Consider the following 12,398-nt stretch of genomic DNA (forward strand, 5'->3'; position numbering starts at 1 on the left):
CAAATCTTGATCTCCCACACCTGCTAATTCCTATTATATCTGCTAACCCTATAAAAGACTTCTTTCCACAGGCTTGAAAGAAATCGCCACCAAAGAAGAGAAACAGATATAGCAGTCAAAAGGGGGAGTTTTTGACACCCCCTCACAGATGTGGTTGCACCCAGTAAAAAAACCCATAGTATCTATTGGAGCACAATTGCCACTGCTCCAGCATATACACCAATTAACCCATTGGGCCCCTGAAAAGATAATTTTGTGGGAAGAGCAATGCTTTAAAAAACCTTCTCCCACAGCGGCTCATAAAGCTATACTGATTGTGTTATATGCCCAAAATATCATCTAGGGAAACTACTACATGAATCACAAGGCCACTTTGCCTTTACTAAGGGACCCTTTGAGGTATAGCAATTGGACTGTGTCCATATGCCACCATCTCAAGGATAAATACATCTTGTAATGACTGCATGTTCTCACATTGGGTTGAGGCCTTTCCTTGCAGAAGAGCAATGGCTCTAATAGTAGGCAAATTACTATTAGAGAGAATAATTCCTGTTTGGGGAATTCCTGCTGAGTTACATAGTGACCAGGGAACTCATTTCACTGGACAAATAATTAGTCTATTTGTAATATTGGGCCAATGATACAGCATTTCCACTGCGCTTAACATTCCCAATCCTCAGGATTGGTGGAAAGAACTAACGGCACAATCAAAACTCAACTGGCAAAGCTTTCAGGAACATTTCATCTCATGGCTGAAAGCTCTTCCACTACTGTTCCTCAATCTTAGATCCACGCCCTTTGCTAAACATCGGCTGTCTCCTTTTGAGATAATAACTGGATAGCCTATGCAATTAGATAAAGAAATGTATGAATCAACTTCGCGTAAAGAAAATATCTTAATTACTGCCAAGGTCTCATTGAGACACTTAAAAATACATATATATGAGAAGTCGGTAGCCGATTCTTTTTACAGAGCCCTCCCAGACCTTAAGGATGATAACCTAGAAAATTTATTTATCAGAAGAGACATCAAGTAAAAGACTCTACAGCCCTATTGGAAAGGAACATACCAGGTACTTTTAACCAGTTCCTGCACTGCAGAATCAAAAGACATAGACTCATGGATTCACATTTCTTGTTTTAAAAAGAGGCTTTTGCATCTGAGTGCGTTACAGTTCCTATTTCTGAAACCTGACTTCAACTGGCCAATACGAATATCTCCAAAACAGGATGAGAAGAAGACAACATCACTTGTAGACAGCTGTCCCAAGACTCCAGACCAGGACTGTATTCCCAACCTTAAATCCACTCATTTAAACCTTTGTTATGCTTAAACTGTATACCTAATTTATAATTGTTACATTTAAGATTTTCAGAATACTATCATTTTCAGAATACTTAAGGAAGGTGCTTGATTTGGAACAGAGTGGTCTTAAAGTCCAGGCATTTATCAGGTGGCTCCTAATATAACTTAATGGTTATATAGAACAAATCTCTGACCTTGACTACGGGCCTGATGTGTAAAACACTGCACCCGATCTTCCCTTAAATGCAGGGAAGGCTTCACAGTCACAACTGCTGCCAACCTGCCTCTGCTTAAGGCCAGATGGGCTCATTCAGTGTTTCCCTGGTATGACCACCGAGCAGCTAGCTATATTTGTTCCTTTTTTAGGGCTAAAGGATGTCACATCACATACAGAAGCCCTTAGTGACAGTCAAGCAGGAATTGCTTTATTAAATATTAAAACGTCTTTAATAAAAAGACTGTCCTTCAAAATAGAATGGCCTTAGATATTTTAACTACATCCCAAGGTGGTACATGTACAATCATTCAAACTGAATGCTGTGTTTTCATACCTGACGAGTCTTCCAATGTGTCGTCTCTGCTAAAGCCCATGAAAAAACAGGTGAATGCCTTAAGCGATCCTGCACCCAGTCTTGAGTTGTTTGGCTGGCTCCCTTCTGGTATTGGTTCCCTTTTTTGATCTGGATTGCAATTCCTATTTCTATTACTTCCTGGAATTCTTGTACTAGTCATAATATTTAAACTAATTGCTGTTTTCTTTACTCAGTGCTGTAAGACTGTCATGTAAGCTGGAGTAATGAAACTTGAGGTGGTCGATTAATCTTATAGCCTTGGACAAACTTCCTTTTTTGATAAGGACTACGCCTAAGAACTCATTTTAAAATAATCTTTTCAAAGATGTTAAATGATTATCATTGTTACTGTACTTGTTCTATAATTGTGAATAGCGTCAATACAAGGAGTCATAAAAAGCACATATGCAATGCTTGTGCAACAACCTAAAATTAATCCAAAACCCATGAAATGCTTCCTCTATTAATATATGTATCCCTCTTTGCTTGTCCACTATATCCAATTAATTCCCCCCAACGGGGACAACTGGGCAAATAAATGAGATAAAAGCCTGGCACCGAGGGACATGAGGGACCCAGGGCTGGCAGCAACCACCCTGGGGCTGACAGACAATATTTTGATCATCAATGCTTTCTATCAAAATATTATAGATCAAAAAGGGGAAAATGATAAATAAACGGCAAGCAATAGGATATATTGGAGCCTATGAGGAAGCCGTTTGGGGTAAAACTAATTCGGCCTGTGTTTGTCTTTCCAGAAGGGCCTGTCGCCTGCATTGTGTATCTGCTTTGCCATGTCCCAAAGAGAAGAGTAAATGCCCTTAAGATAAAGATGCAACTTCCCCTTCCTTGGCATTTCCTTAAGGATAAGCATTTCTCCCTAGGCTAGGATGTGACTGCTGCAGTCATCCTGTGACCACCCAGCTCTAGACAACAGACCTGACACCAGCCATGCCCATCGAGACAGCGGACCTGCTCCTCACTGTGTCCATCAATAGCTGTTCTGGCAGGGCAACCTGGCAGGGCGATCTTGTGGCTATTGTGAAAGGGACATTACAATCTCATGTGATACATGCTCTTTGATGGTATATAACCGCTCTGTACACTCCACTACTTCAGTGCCCTTCTTTCCTTACGGAAGTAAGGCCCAGGGCCATGGTCCTCAAAAGTTACTTCATAATAAACTCACCCCAATTTTGATTTATAGATTGATTACGGATTATTTACATCGACATGTTTTACAAGTAATAAAATATCTTGAAAGGAAACAATAAAGCAGCAGCCTTGCATTACACATGAAAGCTGTGCTCCCCCTGGAGGGAAAATGAGGATACAACATGGGTTGAGTACTTGATTTTATAATCCACTGGTGCCTTTCAAAAATATAGCTATTATTGTAAGAGTAAAGATATCCTTAAGAACAGTGCCACAAAACAGGTTTTCCCAGCTTCTTTTTGTCAGAGCTGAAACCAACATCAGGCTGGGGCACTTGAAGAGGCATGTGGACTCAGCTGAGGGTTATTTAATTACCTTGAGATGATTAGCCAATAGCGAACAGGATGCAGAATGATTAAAAACAGGTAAAGGGACATAAAGTTGGAAATAATTAAGAAAAATATCGCCTTCAAAATATCCTATCATTATTTTTATAGCATTTTTTTTTTTAAGGCATGACTAGGATAGTATGTTAGATTTTTCTAAATCCTTATCTCCAGGGCATATATTACTGAGTTCTTCATTAAATATGATAATGCCAAAGAAAACCTGGACAAAAGTATTCTGTACTATCAACAAGGACAAAACATGTACAACATTGCTCTATACATTAAGATTCCAGCTGTAATAGTCAAGATATATATTCATGTGTGTAAAATTATAATTTTCTATTTTTCTCGGGCTGTGAACCATGGTAAAATATATAATAATAAGCAGAAAACCTGATGAACTAGGTGATTTAAAACACCTGATGTTACAGCTTGGCCATTCAAGGGTGAAATACATCAATTAACATTTCACACCTTCTTTCCTTCTAGCCAGTGAAGTGTCTGGAAGACACAAAATTAATTGAGAGTTAACAGTATTTGGAAGCAGTTGAGGTTAAGCCCTCAACGATGGTGGCCCTTACTTCTGGAGCCATTGACTCTTTGTCATATGTTTATTGTATAGACGAGTTCTCTTCTTAGATGATTTGTGTATGTTTCACAGAAGAAAGACAGGGCAGGAGAATTAACTATCACTCTACACCGGTTCCTTTACTGTATTACCTCATGCAATTCTTACAGTAATCCTTTAAAGTAACTATTATAATTCATATTTAGCTGATAAAGAAAACCATGTTTAGTGGCCTGCTCGGTGGCGCAAGCGGTTAAGTGTGCGCAGTCCGCCGCGCCTTCCTGGGGTTCACCGGTTCGGATCCTGGGCACGCGCCGACGCACCGCTTGGCAAGGCATGCTGTGGTGGCGTCCCGTATAAAGTGAAGGAAGATGGGCATGATGTTACCCCAGGGCCAGTCTTCCTCAGCAAAAAATGATGAGGATTGGCAGATGTTAGCACAGGGCTGATATTCCTCACAAATAAAATAAGACCATGTTCACAAAATTGATCAAGGGTGAGAGGGAAGATCTGAACATCAGTCTGTTGGGTTTATGCCTCTATTCTCTCCACTGTGATAAAAATGGTACTTCAACATGGGTACTCACCATCTGGCTATTTAATACCAGTTCCTGTCAGCATCATTGGATGAGATGAGATGAGAACTTTATTTCCAAAGTTATTCTATTATATTTAAACTAACTATTTATGAGTCAGATGTCAAGACATGTTTTAGAGACAGAGAGAACAACTGATTAGCTCACCTACACATTTTTCAGTTTTACTATAACATTCATGTGTCACATTGTGTCAACTTTACCAACTTTAGTGCTTCACTGTTCTTTTTTAAAAAACTCACAGTTTCATTTTCCATGTAAAACACCTTGCTGCTCTCTTCTTAGTCACTAGAGGGCAGTTCTGTATGTCTGTAAATTACCACTGCAGCAGGAAACGAGAGGTCTTAAGCCAGTTTGCTCTGTACAAATGATGGACATGGGAGGATTTCTGGTCCATCAAGGCTGCTTGTGTTATTCCGTGGCCTAAGGGGGATGTCCAGGACTACTTAGTCAAAAGCACGAAGCAGAGTCAGAAAGCATCCTCTAAGTTCTTCTTCAGATGTGAGTTCAGGCACCTATCTTCTCACCTGAGCACACTGGAGTTTATTGAATGTGTTCTGACTCTTACTCTCTCCCTGTAGTTAATAAGTCTGGGAGCTCCATACCCCTAGAAAAAAACACACGACTCATAAAGCCTTTTCTCAACTAAATGGAGTTGAGGGCTATGGTGTTGCCCGAGAGTCTGATGCTTAAAGCAAACGCAGCTGGTGCTCATGTGGAGGGAAAGAGCATCAGCTACCTCTGGAAGGCTTTTATTGATGCTCCTATGGAATGAGCAAGTTTAAAATAAAACCACATTGCTTAAACCTCACTAACTGATTATTTTATTTTCAAGTAATATGCTGTGAAAATCTGCTATGTCTAAAAAATTATTTCATAAAACTGAAACAATTCTGTTTTTTATTCTCTGGTATTTGAAATACTATTAAAACTGTAAATCCTTTAACATTCTACAATATACAAATAGGCAAATTTCAATTATAGTCTCAAAAAATGTTTGCTCCCATGTTAAAGATTAATATATGGTAGCAAAACTGGTTACCACCCAGTTTTTAACTAAGTTTTTGCTTTTGAAATTACATATAAAATTTGTGTTTTGAAGTATTTTCCTAAAACTCAGCATCTTTCTGATAAATGGACTAGTTGAGAGGTAACTAGAATGAAATTTGATCTTTAAAACTCTAGCTTTGTGTAAGAATTGATAATATCAGGCAGTTGAATGTTGGGTCTCTCCACATTATGATATTTATTAATTGTGAATAGCCACATCTATTACAAAGTGCTGAATAATAACAAGAAATTGAACAATATCAGCACTCTCTTAACACACATGTACCGTTTATATGCAAATAAACTCTCAAAGGTCAGAAAAATTCTTCTGATTTCAGATAACTGGTAAAATACTATCTCATTCCAGTACTAACCTCATTTGAAATTGACTTAAAACTTTTCTCTTAGGATCACTGCTCTTATCAGTGACCCCAGGTCCCCTCAATGTCTCATTTGGTTGCAAACCTATCTGAGGAATTGAATATTCTCTTCCATCTGTTCTCTTGAAGGTATCTGTGATAGTACTTTTTATACAATGACTAGTTGGTACAATTTATTATTAGTTTCAGAAACACCTTGGGCTGGCCTTGTGGCTTAGCAGTTAAGTGCGCGCTCTCCGCTACTGGCAGCCTAGGTTTGGATCCCGGGTGCGCACTGATGCACCGCTTCTCTGGCCATTCTGAGGCCGTGTCCCACATACAGCACCTAGAAGGATGTGCAATTATGACATACAACTATCTAATGGTGCTTTGGGGAAAAAAAAAAGGAGGAGGATTGGCAATAGATGTTAGCTCAGAGCCGGTCTTCCTCAGCAAAAAGAGGAGGATTCGCATGGATGTTAGCTCAGGGCTGATCTTCCTCACAAAAGAAAACAAAAAAAGTAACATCTTTATTTAGGAACAAATCAAGGAAACACATGTGAGGAATGTGGGGTCGCCTAGCTGTTGGTGCTTGAGGGATTCCTCACGTGAACCTTGGCATAGAAAAGTTTAAAGAGTAAAGCAGCATTGGTCAGATCAAAAGTGTGGGGTGAACGTAATTCTGAAGGAATAATGATGGAGACGTAAAAACAAGAAGCCACTTGAATTGCATTGGAAGATATTAGACACATCAAGGGGCTGGGAAAAAAATCTTGTTTAATGTAAGTTCTTTCTAAACTCTAAGGCAAAAAGTAATATGAATTTACATGGTAATTATAAAACACAAAATAACAATTCACAAGACAAGTAAACAACTAAATTAGAAACCAGAATAAGAAAAATAGAGGTTAAAGGAGAGATGGAGAGAGCTGGTTGGGGTCAGAAAACATGGCTTAGTCATCCTTGAAGTCTCCCTCAGACTCTGATCATTCTTACTGCTCAGTAAACACTTTGAGCCCATGAGCCTGGGGAGGGGCAAAGTGAGAGGTGGTTGGGAGGGGACACAATGCGAGGATATCCTTGTGGAGGCACTGACATTGAAAATCAGTGACATTTTGTCAAAGTGTTTACCATAATATATTAAGTATTATCCTGGAAAGTTAAGGATTTTTCTGGAATGTGCGTTTTCATTTTATGGAAACTCCAACTAGCCCAGAGAACAATTTAGACATTTCAGCTTTAGAAATAAAGAGAGGGGCCAGCCCTGTGGCACAGCGGTTAAATGCACATGCTCCGCTGCGGCGGCCCCGGGTTCACAGTTTCGGATCCTGGCGCGCACCGATGCACTGCTTGTCAAACCATGCTGTGGTAGCATCCCATATAAAGTAGGGGAAGATAGGCACAGATGTTAATCCAGGGCCAATCTTCCTCAGCAAAAAGAGGAAGATTGACATCGGAAGTTAGCTCAGGGCTGATCTTCCTCACAAAAAAAGAAAGAAAAGGAAATAATGAGAAAATTTTCTGTCAGTTTTAAGAATGAAAACCGGTTAGCATCTGGAAAACAGTTGCAATTTAGGATGAGAATGTGGAGAAAGAATTAGATGTCACACGTTGTTTTTGCTTTTCTGTAGGGCAGCAAGGCTTGCAGAGGGAATGAAGTTCCATCTTTGCTCTATTGAGTTTGAGAAGATGTAAAATTCATTGGTGCTGGGCAACACTGTTGACCTGTGGAGAAACACAAATGGTTCAAGCAGTTGATCTAAAGGAATAACTGAGCTCATAAAAGTTCTTAGCTAATGAAAGGTGTTTCTTCTTTATTGAATTTTACGGGACATCCATTGACCTATATGTCCAAGGTATTTGTGGTAGGTATTGAAGGAAATACAAAGAATTATAAGGTTCCAAGCTCCTCCACATACATGAAATGGTTTGCAAGATGTATTTAGATTCTGCCAAGGTATTTAGTGTATGTTGTATTACAGAACTTAAAAAAATGGAAATGTTATTGAGAAATTGTAATTAAGGACAGCCTCTTAGGAGAGGTGAACTAGATCAAGTCCTCAAAGGGACCACTGTTGGACAATGGAGGGAAGAAAGAGTGGATTTCAGATGGGGGAAGAGGGGAAAGTACAGACGCAGAAAGGAACATGGCATTTTGGCATGAGGTGAGGAAGCCATGACAGGCACAGTCTTCCCATGACTGAGAGGTGGCTCAGTTTCCTCCTCCAGGAGCCCAGCACTGCTTCCCACCTCCTGGCCTCCTCCACCTGCAGACCCCCTGCCTGAGCCAAGGCCTATCTTATCTGGATCACTGCCTAGTCTCCCAACAGGTCCCTTTACTTCCAGTCTTAATTTCTTCTAATCTTTCCTCCCCAATGCCTCCAAAGTTACCTTCTGGAATCCAAATTTGCTTAAATCTGACATCTGCTTAGACTCTTTCAATGACTGCTTAGAGCATCCGTGAGATCATTCAGACTCCTGAGCTGGACACGCAGGCTTTGCCTTGCTGTCCTCATCTTTAGCCTCATCACTGACTGTCTCCTACATGTTCACTTTGTTCCAGCCTTAAAAATACCATTTTCTGAAAGCTTTAGCATCCTTTACATCTGTCTTTTTATATGTGTTTCTTCTGTCCTCCTACTCCCTTTTTTGATCAACTTAATTCCTATTTCTTAATCTAAACTCATGTCAATTGTTCCTTCCTCTTGGACACTTTTCCTGAGAGGTCTCCATCTAGAGACCACTTTCGATGTCCCCACTCTGGGACCCTGTACTTATCTACATTTCCATAACTGTAGTTTTATTCATGTCTCATAGACAGTGAGCTCCTTAAAGCTGAGACTATCCTTCTTCTTGATGAATAAATGGCAAGCAATAGGATATATTGGAGCACATGAGGAAGCCATTTGGTGTAAAACTAATTGGGCCTGAACTTGTTTTTTTTTTTTTTCCCAAAAGGGGCCTGTAGCCTCTGTTCATCCATTGTACATCCGCTTTAAGCAATTAATATGTCCCAAAGACAAAAGCAATGTCCTTAATATGTAAATGCAACTTCCCCCACATTGGCATTTCCTTAAGGATAAGCATTTCTCCCTAGGCTAGGATTTGATTGCTATGCTCATCCTGTGACCACCCAACTCGAGACAACAGCCACACACATGGAGACAGCAGACGTGATACCCACTGTGTCCATCAATTGACGTGCTGACAGGTCGACGTCATGAATACTGTAAAAGGGACATTGCAATCACATGTGATACATGGTCTTTGATGGTATATAACCACTCTGTACACCTCACTTCTTTGGGCCTCCATTTCTTTGTGAAAGGACTCTCCTGGGCTTTATGGCCTTCAAAGGTTGGCTCATGATAAACTCAACCCAATTTTGATTTATAGATTGGTTGGATTATTTGCATCGACATCCTATTAGTCCTTCCAGTATCTGAACACAGTACCTGACACCTTTGGGGCACTCAGAAAATGTTTGATGAGTGAATAAGTATGTGGGAGACCACACTGACTGGAGCAGAAGGGGCTTTTCAGGGAGTGGTAGAAAATCCGCTCACATTCCTACCATAGTGGTTGAGTCTGTGGGCTTTGGACCAGTTTGTCTGGGCACCAATCCCGGTTATTCTACTTTTAACTGGGGAACAGGTGCAAAGTATTTACTCTCTGAGCCTTAGTTTCCTCATCTACAAAATGCGGCTACTGATAACTCATCTCATAGTGTTTTAGTGAGATTTAAATACATTAACTTATGTAAAGTACTTAGAAGAGCTCCTGGAACATAGTAGGCACTAAAATGTTAGCTACCTTAAGTTATCATTATTGCTCTTATATCTGAGCAATACTCTGGTTTTGAAAAGATGCTTTCATAATATAGTTGATCCTCATTATTTGTGGATTCCGTGTTTGCACACTTGCCCACTAGCTAAAATGTACTGACAGCCCCCAAATCAACACTGACAGGGCTTTCATGTCCATTTGCAGATAAGCACAAAGTGGTGAAAAATTTGATTCACTGGACGTGCATGTTCCCAGCTGAGGGGGAACCAGGTGACGTTCTGCCCTCGTTTCAGCCCATACTGTAAACAAGTGTCCTTCTTGCAGTCTATTTAGTGCCTCATTTCTTATCTTTTTGTGCGTTGTGTTGGTGATTTTGCTGTTTAATATGTCCCCCATGTGTAGTGCTGCAATGCTGCCTGGTGTTCCTCAGGGCAGGAGGCTGTGACGTACCTTTACAGAGAAAGTATGTGTGTTGGACAATCTTCTTTCAGACGAGGTACAGTGCTGTTGGTGTGAGTTCAATGTTAATATATCAACAATATATCTTAAATAAGGTGACTTTAAAGAGAAACACACAGAGAACAAGGTTATGTATTGATCAGTTGAAGAAATTGTGACTAAGGCTTGCAGCAACCTAACCCTGCATTTCCTGTAGTAGCAGTGGGTCATATTCACCGATTCAGTGTTCACAGCGACTTTATAGAATGTCACACTGTGCATAACGAGAACTGACTGTATCTTATGTAATCCTCACGTACTTCTTTATAGTAGGCAGGGTAGGGAACAGGGTGTCCACATTCTACAGGCTATTACAAACCTTATGAGCCAAGTAGAGAATTTAAAATGTCTTGTGCTCAGCATAAGATCCATGAGTTTTTGAGCAAGGAAGATCTATGATGAACTGATGTTTAAGGAACAATTATCTGGCAAGAAAATTTAGTTTTGAGAGGAAGAGGGAGAACTGAGCTGGAAAGGAGGACTGGCTGTTAAACTCTCCAAGTATTGCCATTGTTAGGTGAGGAGATTCGGATCTAAGGTGCTGATGTGATAAAGGAAAAGTAGCAGCCAAAGGATGAAATAATGGATTTGGTAACCATATATATGGTGCAAGTTAGGCTGTGGTTCTCAAAGTGGGGTCCCTGGACCAGCAGCATCAGCATCACCTGGGAGCTGGGTAGAAATGCAAATTCTGCGGTGCCGCCACAGACCTGCTGAACTGGAAACTCTGCAGTGGGGCCCGGCAATCTGGATTTCAACAAGGCCTCCAGGTGCTTCTGGTGCCCATCAAGTTTAAGAGCCAGGGAATTAAAGAAATGATTCCAACACGTCACCGTGCCCAGGTAAGCTGCCTGGCAGGGAGGTGGTATTTGTTTAGAGGATAAGATGCATTTTAAATTTTAGGAAAAAGTAGTTCAGCGTCTGTTTCATCATAAGGATTCCAGAGATGACATTTTAGCTCTCTGCGTTTGGGCTCTTTTTTCCACAATATGTTCTCTTTTAGAGACCCTTTGGTAACTTATTTACCACTTACCACATGTTCTGAGAGTCCCTTCTTTCTTGAAATCCCCTTTCAGACGTGAAAATATACTTTATTTTTTGTTCACAATCTCTTTTATTTAAAATCTGGATTTCTCTTCCTATAGGATCATGTATTGCACATGCAGCCCTACTGTCAATTTGGAATGCCATTGGTTTGTTCCAAAACCTTAGAATGTTTTAGAATTTAGAACCTGATGAATAGAGAATTTATATGCTTCTGTGTAGGACTCATGTTTTTCAGATGTCTAGAGGTATCCCAACTTGCCAGTAATGTGGCCTTAGATGTAGCAGAACTTCAAAATCTGAATATAGTAGAAAATGAATTACATCTCTCATATTAACATTTACAAAATAAATGATCACAATGTTAACTTACCAATAAGCACTTTCTATATTCTCGGCTCTGAAAGTATCTTGCTTACACAAGAACCATGACAAAGTTTCAAAGATGAGCCAATTAACTTTTCAGCAAAAGCTTGACTTGAGTGTATCTTGGCTTCCTTTTTGACAGTTTTAGCCTTAATGTTACAGTATTGTTTTCTTTTTCTAGGAATCAGATAATCTTATATTTGGTGAACATTTTAATTTTTAATGACCACTTGTATTTTGTGATATGCACGTGTTCAAACAATCTATAAGAACCAACCATTACTACCCACATATAAGATTATACAGGAATGGAAGAGTTTTGGCTGACTTATTGTATATAATTGTTCAGCCAAAGCAGATGGCAGACTCTACCACTTACAATGATTTAGAAGTTTGAAGCAGTATTTTTAAATACAAATAATCTCAAAATTGGTAATATATAAAATATAATTCTGTGTTAACTAACCAAAAGAGTTAAATTTTTTTATCTTTCCTCCATTTATAAGGATACACCCATTATATAGATTCTGTACAAAATTGCAGAAATCATTTTTTTCCTTTTCAAAGTTTATTTATTTTAATTTTTAAAGTAAGAACCTTAGTGTTGGGTAAACTGCTACACAATTACTGGAAATGCTGAGAGTCTTTTTGAAAAGTGTGGAACTCTAAAGACAATGAAAATTACATTTCTCCAATATCAAGTCCTTTG

Source organism: Diceros bicornis (assembly GCF_020826845.1).
Source record: "Diceros bicornis minor isolate mBicDic1 chromosome 22 unlocalized genomic scaffold, mDicBic1.mat.cur SUPER_22_unloc_1, whole genome shotgun sequence".
In the NCBI taxonomy this organism is placed as follows: domain Eukaryota; kingdom Metazoa; phylum Chordata; class Mammalia; order Perissodactyla; family Rhinocerotidae; genus Diceros; species Diceros bicornis.